The sequence below is a fragment of the Pristiophorus japonicus genome, chromosome 13, assembly GCF_044704955.1.
Source record: "Pristiophorus japonicus isolate sPriJap1 chromosome 13, sPriJap1.hap1, whole genome shotgun sequence".
NCBI classification, from domain to species: domain Eukaryota; kingdom Metazoa; phylum Chordata; class Chondrichthyes; family Pristiophoridae; genus Pristiophorus; species Pristiophorus japonicus.
In genome coordinates, this window is record NC_091989.1 from 24894222 (window position 1) to 24906757 (window position 12536).

At 50.8% G+C, this 12536-nt stretch overlaps 1 protein-coding gene across 2 annotated transcripts in view; it reads left to right on the forward strand.

Moving 5' to 3' along the window:
- LOC139277965 (uncharacterized) overlaps positions 1 to 12536 on the forward strand; it is an 81851-nt gene that overhangs the window by 38541 nt on the left and 30774 nt on the right. The window lies entirely within an intron of this gene.

Below are 12536 nucleotides of genomic sequence, written 5' to 3' on the forward strand. Positions count from 1 at the left end.
AGAGGAGTTGGAGGAGGATGGTGTGATCAACCATGCCAAAGGCTGAAGACAGGTCAAGAAGGATGAAGAGGGATAGTGTACCACAGTCACAGAGGATATCATTAGTGACTTTGATTGGGGCCATTTCAGTATTGTGGCAGGTACGGAAACCTCATTGGAGAGGTTCAAACAGGGAGTTGCGGGAAAGCTGGGTACGGATTTAGGAGGTAACAACACGTTGAAGGACTTTGGAGAGGAAAGGGAGCTTGGGGCCGTAGTTTGCAAGGATAGAGGAGTCAAAGGCGTTTTTTTATGAGGGCGTTGATGATGGCAGATTTGAAAGAGAGGAACTCCGTACCCAAGCAGAGGGAACCGTTTACAATATCAGTTAGCATGAGGGCTAGGAAGGAAAATTGGGTGGTCAGCAGTTTAGTGGGAATAGGGCCTAGAGAGCAAGAGGTGAGTCTCATGGGCAAGATGAGCTCGGAGAGGGCATGAGAGGAGATAGGAGAGAAACTAGAGAACGATGTTGTTAATTTTTGAATAAAGCAATGTAACTGAGTACTGTAGACGTGATTAAGTGTGACCTTAGTCTCTTTATTCTAACTCCAAAGTACTTGCACAGCATGGGAGGCTTGCTTATATACAGTGCTCCCAAGGGATGCTGGGATCCCTTGGGACTCCAACAGATACGCCCTCTGGTGGCGATAGAGTGCAGATTACATAAGGTTGCATACATAACAGATGTGAATTCAGGGCTAGGGCAGGGGGAACCTTGGCTTGGTGGGTTAGTTGAAAGGAGGGAAGTTGGAGAAGCAGCTGAATGGATAGTCTCAATCTTAGTGACAAAGAAGTCCATGAGCTCCTCGCACTTACTGTTGGATGTGAGGGTGGAGGGAGCAGAGAGAGAGGTTCAAGGAGATGGTTAGTTATGGAGAAAAGAAGCTGGGATTATCTTTGCATTCTAGGATGATCCCGGATTAGTGATCAGTTTTGGCTTCAATCGTCTTGAAATTTAAGTTACCTTGAAGTTTCTTTACCAAAGAGAACAAACCTGACTTCTATAACGTCTCCGATAAGTTAGATTCTTAAAATCGACTTTGATGTTCACCTCTGTACACTCTCAACAGCAATAATATCCTTCCCATAATTGGGTGACTGCACACAAATGACCAATGCCTCATACAACAATAATATCACCTCTTTTTATTTATATCTTGTACCTTTTCTAATTTAACCAAGTATCTTTTTTGCCAAGCACTGGCCTGATGGTTTCATAGATGCATCCACTGCAACTCCCAGATCTTTTTCCTGATTAGAATGTTGTAACACTCTTCTATTTAACAGCAACTGGGGCCGAAATTCAGGGTCCGGATAAGGGCTGGTACCGTTGTTTTGCGACAACCATGCGGTGGAATCGATGGCCGCCGCATTCCAGTCGATCGGCCGCCGTGACCCATATTAAGCGCGGGAGCTTTTGGTGTCCACTTCCACCCCAAACTGCAGACTTCCGCTGCAGCATGGGTCCTGCAGCCGTAATGACATCATTAAAGTGCGCACTGCTGCCGCTCCGCCACGCCACCTATTTTCAGTATAAAAAAGGCTGCTTTTTTTGTGACGGTGCCCCCGCCAGCTTTTTGGGTCGCTCCACTTTGCTGGGCTGCTTGAGACCGCCAGAGGAGGAGAACAGACGTTTGGTGCGATTGGGTATTTTGTGGCCAAACTTTATCAGATTTTTCTGTGGGTAGTTGGTAAACCTGCAGCGGACTTTTGAAAAGTTTTTGAAAGTTGACAACACTTTTTCACTCTCATTGAATAATCGTGGCCAGTGGACCTCATTTTCTGCTACACACAGGCTTGCTTGTGAGGGTCAAGCCTGCAGACAGAATGGGCTCAGTTTTGGCAGGGGAACGCCTTGTGCACATTGTGAGAGGCAGGGCGGCATGCAGGAGAAGGCGGCGCCATCAGCAATGGGTACAGAGGCAGCGGGAAAGGGAGGCAGCAGCCATGACTGCCCAACAGGGAGAGGGCCTGCAGACCTCCACATATAGAGGGTGGCCAGGAGGGAGATGGCATGAGGAGGAGGGTCAGGTATGCTGACCCCCTGCACCATCATATACTGGGCCAGGAGCCTTTCCAGCAGCAGCCTGCAGAGGCCCCCGAACATGACCGGGAACAGGGAGAAGGCGATCAGCCAGGTGCTATCAGAGGGTCCCAGCACAGACCTGGGGGAAGGAGGCCCTACCATCAAAGGGTGTACCGACATCAGTTTTCCTTCCTGGAGCTCAGTGATGAGCAATGTTTGCAAAGTCTGCGATTTAGAAAGGACATAATGAGGGAGCTGGGCAATGTCCTGCGGCCAGATCTGCAGCCTCACACAAGGCTGAGGACAGCTCTCACCACTGAGACCAAGGTCACCATAGCCCTCAACTTTTACGAGACGGACTCGTTCCAGTCTGCCACTGCAGACATATCCAACATTTCCCAACTCTCCGCCCATCATTCCATCTGGCAGGTGACCGATGCTTTGTATAATATCTCCTTCAAAAATATCTCCTTCCCGATGACCAGGAAGAAGCAGGTGGAGCGGCAGGCCGGATTTGTCAGGATTGTAGGGTTCCTCAGGATGCAGGGTGCCATCGACTGCACACACATTGGCCTGAGGGCGCCACTGAACCATCCCGAACTCTTTATGAGCAGAAAGGGATTCCACTCCCTGAATGTGCAGCTTGCGTGCAATCACCAGCGTAGCATCCTGGCAGTTGATGCCAGGCACCCAGACAGCAGCCACGATTCGTTCATCATGCGCCAGAGCAGTGTGCCCGCCGTCTTCACCGGGCCAAACCACGATTGTGGATGGCTGCTTGGGGACAAAAGATATCCCCTGTCCACTTGGCTGCTGACTCCACTTTGAAACTCCAGGATTGCGGCCGAGCATGAATACAATGTTCTGCCACCAGGTGCATCATCGAGCACTGCATCGGGATCCTCAAACAGAGATTCCGTTGCCTGGACCGTTCTGGTGGCGCTTTCCAGTACTCTCCTGAACAGGTCTCCATATTCATGGTGGTCTGCTACATGCTGCACAACCTGGCTCTCATGAGGGGCCAGCCGCTGGAGGTAGAGCCAGCAGTACGACCTGAGGAGGAGGCGCAACAACAGGAGGAGGAGATGCCGGAGGAGGAGGATGAGGATCGCCATTCCAACCCTGCAAGGGAGGTGCAGAGATGTCTGATTGCTGCTCGATTCAGATAATTTCATCCCCACATGACCCTTCAGCTTCTATTTACCATGGCCATCCCAATGAGTGCCTTCATACATAATCTCCCTTTCTCAAATGATACACCTGCCCAGATATTGGTGCAAAAAATAAGATTTATCATATCATTCAAATCAGTGCAAAAATCTAACAGAACAAAAAACAGTGCAAAAATGTTACATAAGATCATTTCTCACCCTTGTGCATTTCCTTATAACCCCTCTTATGCGTGCCTATCCTACTACTGCACCTCAGTGTCTCCCCTGTGGCAGCCTCATGGTCTGGGAAGGCTGCTGTGTTTCCTGTGAGGAAGCTGCAGATGTCCTTCTAGGATGCCCTCGACCAGCTTTGGGCCTGGAAGGGCCAGCTGCAGACTGGTCAACACCCTCCTGGGAGGGTTCAGGCTGGCTTGGCTTGGGCAAGGCTATGCGTGGAGGCACTAGCGGAGTGATGGATCTGGGGCCAGGAATGCTGCGATCCTGAGGGAGCACATCATCCGTATCCTGGCCTGAGGAGCCTCAGTCACTCATCGGGGGCGGCACATTACCACCACCACCAATCTGAGGGAGGTCAGATCGGTGCTGTGGTGAAAGACCGGAAGATCCCCCGTGGCCCGTGGTGGACCCAGCCACGAAGGCAACACTGAGGTGGTCGGCTGGCATTTAGCTGAGGCTACATGGGAGCAGCCAGTGTCTCAAAGTTAGCAGAAATGGCAGCTGTTTGACGCTACATGGCCTGTTGCCCAGGGTGCATGAGCATTCTGCACTTCCAGGGCCGCGGCCATCCTCTCCAAACTAGCAGCGATGCGCTTGTTCTCTTGCGCCTGTGTCGCAATGGCAGCTGCCACATCATCTACAGGTTGTGGCGTCACAGCTGGATCCACACGGACAATCTGGGAGTCCACCATCGCCTACGGGCTCCATGGAGTGCCACAGAACTGTCAACTATGCGGGAGGCAGATGCTCCACGTTCCTCACCACTTCCGACAGCCTCTCTGGCACCCTTGCCAGTGCCCCGAACAGCTGGGCATGCATGGCCTCCACCCTTCTCTCATAAGCCACCACATCGATGGATTCGTCTGAGTCCTCCTCAGCAGAACTCCGGTGCGGACTCGCGCCCTGGAGAGATGGCACCTGAGGTTGCCTAGCCCCGTCACCATGCTGCAGCCCTCTATGCCCTGGTGCAACACTCAGTGCAAACCCCTGTACTATCTGAACTAGATCGGACCGCGCACTCCCAGTATCTGAGCTGGTGCATGTGGGTGGAAGCGGTGATGCGGTGCTGCCAGCAGTTTCCTCCTCTTCCTCATCACTGAGGTCCCCTAAAGATGGAGTGTGCTCCAGGGTGTCAGCAATGCTGGAGCCCTCAGTGTCCCCTATGCTGCCATTAGGCATATCGGAACTGATGTCCTCAAGGCTGTCATCGAGGCCTGGTGCTGGCCTCACAGGTGGTGCCTCTCACTGTCCCGTGTTGCCACTCGGCTCCGGGCTTATCTGCAGGCCTGGCGGTGGTCTCAAAGGTGCTGGCTGTCTCTGTCCTGTGCTGCCACTTGACCTCTCATCTGCAAGCATTAATGAGAGAAGGACTGCCGTGAGGGGGGAGGTAGGGGATTGACGCATGGAGGCTGCAACTAGCAGACTTTCAGAGGGAAAGGCACAGTAGGTGCTGGAGCAGTCAGAGAGAGATAGCATTAAAGGAGGGCCTTCGCTTACCCTCATCGGCATCGCCAGTACCGGTGGCCACAGGGAAGGCAACATGTCTCGACTCTCTCCTCCAAGGGTGTGAAGATTTGGACGTCGGGCTCACCACCATCAGTCCTCCTTTGCTCCATCCTGTTGTAGAAACATAGAAACATAGAAAATAGGTGCAGGAGTAGGCCATTCGGCTCTTCGAGCCTGCACCACCATTCAATAAGATCATGGCTGATCATTCACCTCAGTACCCAACTCCTGCTTTCTCTCCATACCCCCGATCCCTTTGGCCGTAAGAGCCATATCTAACTCCCTTTTGAATATATCTAACGAACTGGCCTCAACAACTTTCTGTGGTAGAGAATTCCACAGGTTCACAACTCTCTGAGTGAAGAAGTTTCTCCTCATCTCGGTCCTATATGACCTACCCCTTATCCTTAGACTGTGTCCCCTGGTTCTGGACTTCCCCAACATCAGGAACATTCTTCCTGCATCTAACCTGTCCAATCCCGTCAGAACTTTCTAAGTTTTTATGAGAACCCCTCTCATTCTTCTAAATTCCAGTGGATACAAGCCCAGTTGATCCACTCTCTCCTCATATGTCAGTCCTGCCATCCCGAGAATCAATCTGGTGAATCTTCGCTGTACTCCCTCAATAGCAAGAGCATCCTTCCTCAGATTAGGAGACCAAAATTGAACACAATATTCCAGGCGTGGCCTCACCAAGGCCCTGTACAACTGCAGTAAGACCTCCCTGCTCCTATACTCAAATCCTCTCGCTATGAAGGCCAATTTTGACCTGCAAAATGTAGAATGGTTGATGACGCGTCGGAAAAGAGTGCACGTGTGTCCCTGAAATGCAGCTGTAACTGTGAGATGAGAGGGAGCCTCCATTGCGCAAACCCACACATATATATATATATATTTTATACATATATATGTTAGAGGCCTCAAAAATGAAATGCTGCTTCAGTGACTATATAGTAAAGGTGGGAAATAAGAGAAGGATGAAGGAGAGGCTCGTAGATGCAAGGTCAGCAGTTGGTGGAACAGGTACTCACTTTCATCAGACGGATGATGTCGTTCAGCCGTTTTCTGCACTGTATGGTGGTGCAGTTATGAATGGAGGTCCCGGAGACCTCCACAGCAATCTCCATGCTTTTGTAAAGACCTCGTGAGTGAGTCTCCCCGCATCTAGGTTGAGGACTTGCCTCCTTCTGTCCACAGCCTGCATCAGGGTGTCCAAGTCGACATCCGAAAATCGGCTTGTCCTTCTTGGTCCAGCAGCACCAGCCATCCTTCAACACAACTCCTTCCCTCCTCAGGGCCTAGCTGCAAACCCTGCCCTTTAAGCTGACTCGTTAGCTGCACATGACCAGAAAGCAGAATTTTCCCCGTGGTTATCCCGCTCCAATCAACCCACCTACACCGCTGCAAACTCACGATTCCCACCGGTCAGTAACGCCGGAACCCATTTTTAAAAAAATCGCTGAAAATGAATCGAGTGGCCGCCGCAAACATAGCAGTGGTAATGACACCAAAACGACAGTAGATGCGCCAGGTTTCTGGCGGGCCTGAATTTCGGCCCCAGTGTCTTTTGATTCCTTTCTCCCTCTGTCATGGTTTCTAACATGATACAGCTCCTTTGAATATTTTTTCCCACAGTGGCTTGTTTGCTGAGTTCATGCACTGTACTAAGAAAGGATTTTGCTTATGGCACTGTAATAGACACCCGTGTCAATTAAAGAGAGACTTCCATTGCTTCTACCTTTCTGTTAATTCTATATTTTCTTCCTTCCATTTCTAAAAACATTTATTCTTGATCTTTAATACCATGGCACTGGTAACTTCCAGTACCTTGCTATAGTAGCTGTTTGCCAGCCTAAACAGTGAATGTTGGCAGGTTATTTAACAATGGAGGGCATCACAGTTGAGCCTGACCCTGTCTTTGCCTTACGTCCCCACATGCACTTACCAACAGCAGTCACAGGATGGCAACTAGGAGTGGAACCCTGCTTGTTGCAATGCCTCACCCCCACACCTGCAGAGAGCAGTGATCTGTGTGGTACTGTAGCATACATAGAAAGCATAGAAACATAGAAAATAGGTTTAGGAGTAGGCCATTCGGCCCTTCGAGCGTGCACCGCCATTCACTGAGTTCATGGCTGAACATGCAACTTCAGTACCCCATTCCTGCTTTCTCGCCATACCCCTTGATCCCCCTAGCAGTAAGGACTATATCTAACTCCTTTTTGAATATATTTAGTGAATTGGCCTCAACAACTTTCTGTGGTAGAGAATTCCACAGGTTCACCTCTCTGGGTGAAGAAGTTTCTCCTCATCTCGGTCCTAACTGGCTTACCCCTTATCCTTAGACTGTGACCCCTGGTTCTGGACTTCCCCAACATTGAGAACATTCTTCTTGCATCTAACCTGTCTAAACCCTTCAGAATTTTAAACGTTTCTATGAGATCCCATCTTATTCTTTTGAACTCCAGTGAATACAAGCCCAGTTGATCCAGTCTTTCTTGATATCAGTCCCGTCATCCCGGGAATCAGTCTGGTGAACCTTCGCTGCACTCCCTCAATAGCAAGAATGCCCTTCCTCAAGTTAAGAGACCAAAACTGTACACAATACTCTAGGTGTGGCCTCACCAAGCCCCTGTACAACTGTAGTAACACCTCCCTGCCCTTGTACTCAAATCCCCTTGCTATGAAGGCCAACATGCCATTTGTTTTCTTAACCGCCTGCTGTACCTGCATGCCAACCTTCAATGACTGATGTACCATGACACCCAGGTCTCGTTGCACCTTCCCTTTTCGTAATCTGTCACCATTCAGATAATAGTCTGTCTCTCTGTTTTTACCACATTTATCCACATTATACTTCATCTGCCATGCATTTGGCCACTCACCTAACCTATCCAAGTCACTCTGCAGTCTCATAGCATCCTCCTCGCAACTCACACTGCCACCCAACTTAGTGTCATCCGCAAATTTGGAGATACTACATTTAATCCCCTTGTCTAAATCGTTAATGTACAATGTAAACAGCTGGGGCCCCAGCACAGAACCTTGCGGTACCCCACTAGTCACTGCCTGCCATTCTGAAAAGTACCCATTTACTCCTACTCTTTGCTTCCTGTCTGCCAACCAGTTCTCAATCCACGTCAGCACACTACCCCCAATCCCATGTGCTTTTACTTTGCACATTAATCTCTTGTGTGGGACCTTGTCAAAAGCCTTCTGAAAGTCCAAATACACCACATCAACTGGTTCTCCCTTGTCCACTCTACTGGAAACATCCTCAAAAAATTCCAGAAGATTTGTCAAGCATGATTTCCCTTTCACAAATTCATGCTGACTTGGACCTATCATGTCACCTCTTTCCAAATGCGCTGCAATGACATCCTTAATAATTGATTCCATTATTTTACCCACTACCGATGTCAGGCTGACCGGTCTATAATTCCCTGTTTTCTCACTCCCTCCTTTTTTAAAAAGTGGGGTTACATTGGCTACCCTCCACTCCATAGGAACTGATCCAGTGTCTATGGAATGTTGGAAAATGACTGTCAATGCATCCGCTATTTCCAAGGCCACCTCCTTAAGTGCTCTGGGATGCAGACCATCAGGCCCTGGAGATTTATCGGCCTTCAATCCCATCAATTTCCCCAACTGGGCAATTTATTTGCCAACCAAGCTATTGGGGGAGTTCACCCTTTTGGCTTTCTTTGTTCTCAGATATCAAACACCTCTAGTAATTTTACGTGTTGTAACTTGCCAATTTTATCATGTGAAGTGTTAGATTTTTACCTGATGTGCAATCTTTTCAAAGAAGGTGGTTCTGAAACTTGTGTTACTCAATGTAACTAATTTTATCTTGTGTGGATTGTACGTGTACTGTAATTTAAAAGGCACACAAGCTTCATAGTACTATTAATAGTAACTGGTTATCTTTCATCCTTTGAGTACTGTAGGGGCTGAAATTGCCCCTTTTTTATGGGCCGTTTAGAGGTGGTAATGGGGTGGTAAAGCCTTACCAACCAGGGGCAGGTGGAGGGTGCGACCCATCCGCAATTGCCCCCGGGTTTCCGCCGTGCTCCGACTTTCTGCCCCGCTCAGTGCGCCGACCCCTTGTCGGCCACGCGCTGACCCCTTACCACCCGGCGGCGACCCTTTTTCCGCCCTGCATGGGAAATTGGCCCCGGGAGCGCAGCTGTCGCCGGTCAGTGCCACTGACAGCTTCGTGAGGCAGGAAGCAGCCAGTGGCTGGACAGTGCGGTCACCCTTAAAGGGGAGGGCGCACCACCACGGCCGCCATTTTCTTTTAATTGTTGGCCGACTCTGTTGGCATTGTGGAAGGGCGGTCCACAACCGCCTCATCAGACTTCGATTCCAATGACTTGCAGGCTACTTCCTGGTTGCTCAACACGTCCCCATCATTACATCAATTTGTCTTTCCATATCACATCCCAAAACTGAAATGAGAGACACCACCAAATGTGCAACATTCCAAAAATAAATTTATCCAAAAGTATTAACCAAATGTATACATAACAACAACATTTAATAATCAGCCTTGTGCAAACCCTTACTTCCCCTCTCAACTGCCTTTTCCTAATGTATTGCTCCTACGTAGTGTCTCCCCAGTGGCTGCAGCAGGGCTGGTAGAAAACTGCTGAGTGTTGGTACCAGAGACTACAGATGGCCTTGCAGGATGCCCTCGACCAGCTCTGGGCTTGGAAGGCCCAGCTGTAGACTACACCACCTCAGGCTGGGCGACCGGCAGCGACAAGTGCAATGGCGGAGTGGCAGTGGTGGGATCAGCAATGCGGTCATCCTGAGAGAGGACAGCTTTACTGACCCACTGCCACTCCCCTGGGACAGCACCTCAGCATTCTTACCAACCTGCTGGACCACAGAGTGGTGGCTTGCCGCGATGACGTTGCTTTGCTTCCGCCTGTGCTGCAATGGAAGCTGTGACATCGCCCATGACATGCGTCACGAGGTCTGGGTCCGCACGGTCTCTCTGGGAGTCCACTATCATCTGCAGACTGGAAATGATGGGCTCCATGGTGTGTGCAGAGCTCTGTGCAATGTTGTACGCGTATTCCTCCACACTCCTTACCGTTGTCAAGAGGCTCTCGGGCACCCTTGCCATTGCACCTATCATCTTGGAATGCATGGCCATTACCCTTCTTTTGAACGCCTCCCCTTCGAGGTCCTCATCTGAGTCCTGTGCAGCAGAACTCGCCCTCCGGGGAGCTGGCTCCCGAGCTACCCTTTCCCACTGGCCTTGTTGCAGCCCGCTTGTCCCCAGTGCATCACCCAGTGCAGATCCCTCTACTGAACTTGCCTCTAATGATCGCGTGGTGCCAGTCTCTGAGGTGCCTGCGGGTGAGAGATGCAGTGACGCGGTGCTTTGGTCCTCCTCCATTTCTCCTTCCTCACTCTCATTGGGGGGCTCAGGGACAGGCTGCTCATCTGGTTGCTGATTATCTGAAAGCGTAAAGGCACAAGATTCACGTTAAGGTGAGGGCAAAGGGGCAGGAATGGAGCAAGGAATGCAGACAGTATCAGGAACTGGAACGTGATAAAGATTTCTGGTGTGAGGGAGAAGTGGAATGAGAAAAGGAGAGGGGATGGAGATACTGTTGTTGCCGATGGCCACGGCGCCCACCACCTGCTGCCCAGTGAGTCGCAGCACTCGCTACTCCAGGCTGGGAGCTGCTGGTGCTCAGCATCACCCCACGACTGACCTCTGCTGCTCCCTCCTATTGTGGGCAATCTTGGCCTGCTAAAGAAATGAATGTGTGTGAGTCAGAGTCCAACTATGTGTCTGGCAGATATGCCTGCCTTCATTGAACAGCTGTGATTGTAGGCATGGCATGAGATGTAGATGCGAGTTGGAGTAGGTACAGATGTTTGGTGGGTGAGTAATGGGGGTGTGGTGCTTTGCACGATGTGCTCAGACAGAGGTTCAGATGCTGCTATGTAGGACCTGTTGAAGCATGCCCTCACTTTGACCACCTGATTGAGGTCGTCGAATTTTTTCCTACACTGTGTCAGGCTGCGTTGCACCACACTAGTGGCCGAGACCTGTGCCACTTCGTCCATGTTACCCTGATGACCTGGGGCAATGGCCTCCTTCCACTGGCTGGGAACAGCGGTTCTCTCCTTTGCTCCACTCCAGCCACCAATGCCTTTTCTGTGAAGCGCCAAGCTCTCTCCCTGGGATTGGGATTGGGATCAGCCATTGCCATCAGGGGATTCACTTCCTTGCAGGTCACCTTCAGAGCCAACAATGCTGTAAATGAGTAGCTGCATAATGATACAACCTCCCCTTTAAGAGCTGGAATGAGCCAGTGTGAAGGATGGAAGGAAACTCTTTTAGAGTTTATCTGTAAAACAAAACATTAAACCGTGCCACCCGACCTGGATGACACACCAGACATTTACAAGGCCCTTTTTTTTTTCCCTTTTTTTTTGTGTTTTTTTTTTGGGCACTAAAATCAAATTTTTTCCCCAGTGCCCCCTATAAAAGGGAAGGGGGACACTAAAATCACCGGCAATTAAAACAAATTAAACTTTAAAACGTAAAATCAAATTAAAATTTGGTTGCCGGGCGTGATGATGCACTCCAGTCCCTCCGGTGCCCACCTCTCGCGGAAGGCTGCGAGCGTACCGGTGGACACCGCGTGCTCCATCTCCAAGGACACCCTGGACCTGATGTAAGAGCGGAAGAGAGGCAGGCAGTCAGGTTGAACGACCCCCTCGACCGCCCGCTGCCTGGACCGGCTGATGGCACCCTTGGCCGTGCCCAGGAGCAGTCCTACGAGGAGGCCTTCGGACTTACCCGCTCCCCTCCGCACAGGGTGCCCAAAGATTAGGAGAGTGGGACTGAAGTGCAGCCAGAATTTCAGGAGCAGCCCCTTCAAATAATGGAACAGGGGCTGCAACCTCGTGCACTCAATAAAAATATGGAACACGGACTCCTCCAGACCGCAGAAATTGCAGGCGGCCTGGGAGTCCGTGAACCGGCTTAAAAATTTGTTGCACGGCACTGCTCCATGCACCACCCTCCAGGCCAAGTCCCCGATGAATAGTGGGAGGACCCCTGCGTAGAGTGCCCTCCATCGGGGACCCCCGCCTCCTCCGGACGGCAAGATGGTACGCCATGGCGTGTCCGGACGGCCGGCGAGGATGGCAAAGTTGAGAGTGTGCAGGAGCAGCCCGTACAGGAAACCCCTCCGCGCGGAACTGAAAGGCACGGAGGGGATTTCCCCGAGGCGGCTCAAGTTGTGAGGCGCCGGCCCCCGAGGGAGGTTCCGGGATTTGGCGCCAATGAGGAATTCCGTCCGGACGGGGGTCAGTTCGGACGGGATCTCCCCACGTGCTTGAGCCTCCTCGATGCACCTAACAGAGTCAGGGCCCAAAGCTGTTTTTAGCGACTCGATGGCTTGAAGGATGGAAGGATCATTGCTGAATACATTGCACCTGAAATTCATTATCGCTCTGCTGGTAGCGCCCTACTGAGGTCATTAGTGTAATGTCCTTACTCAATGACACAAAACCCACACGAGGCACATTCTGTGGACAAGGTC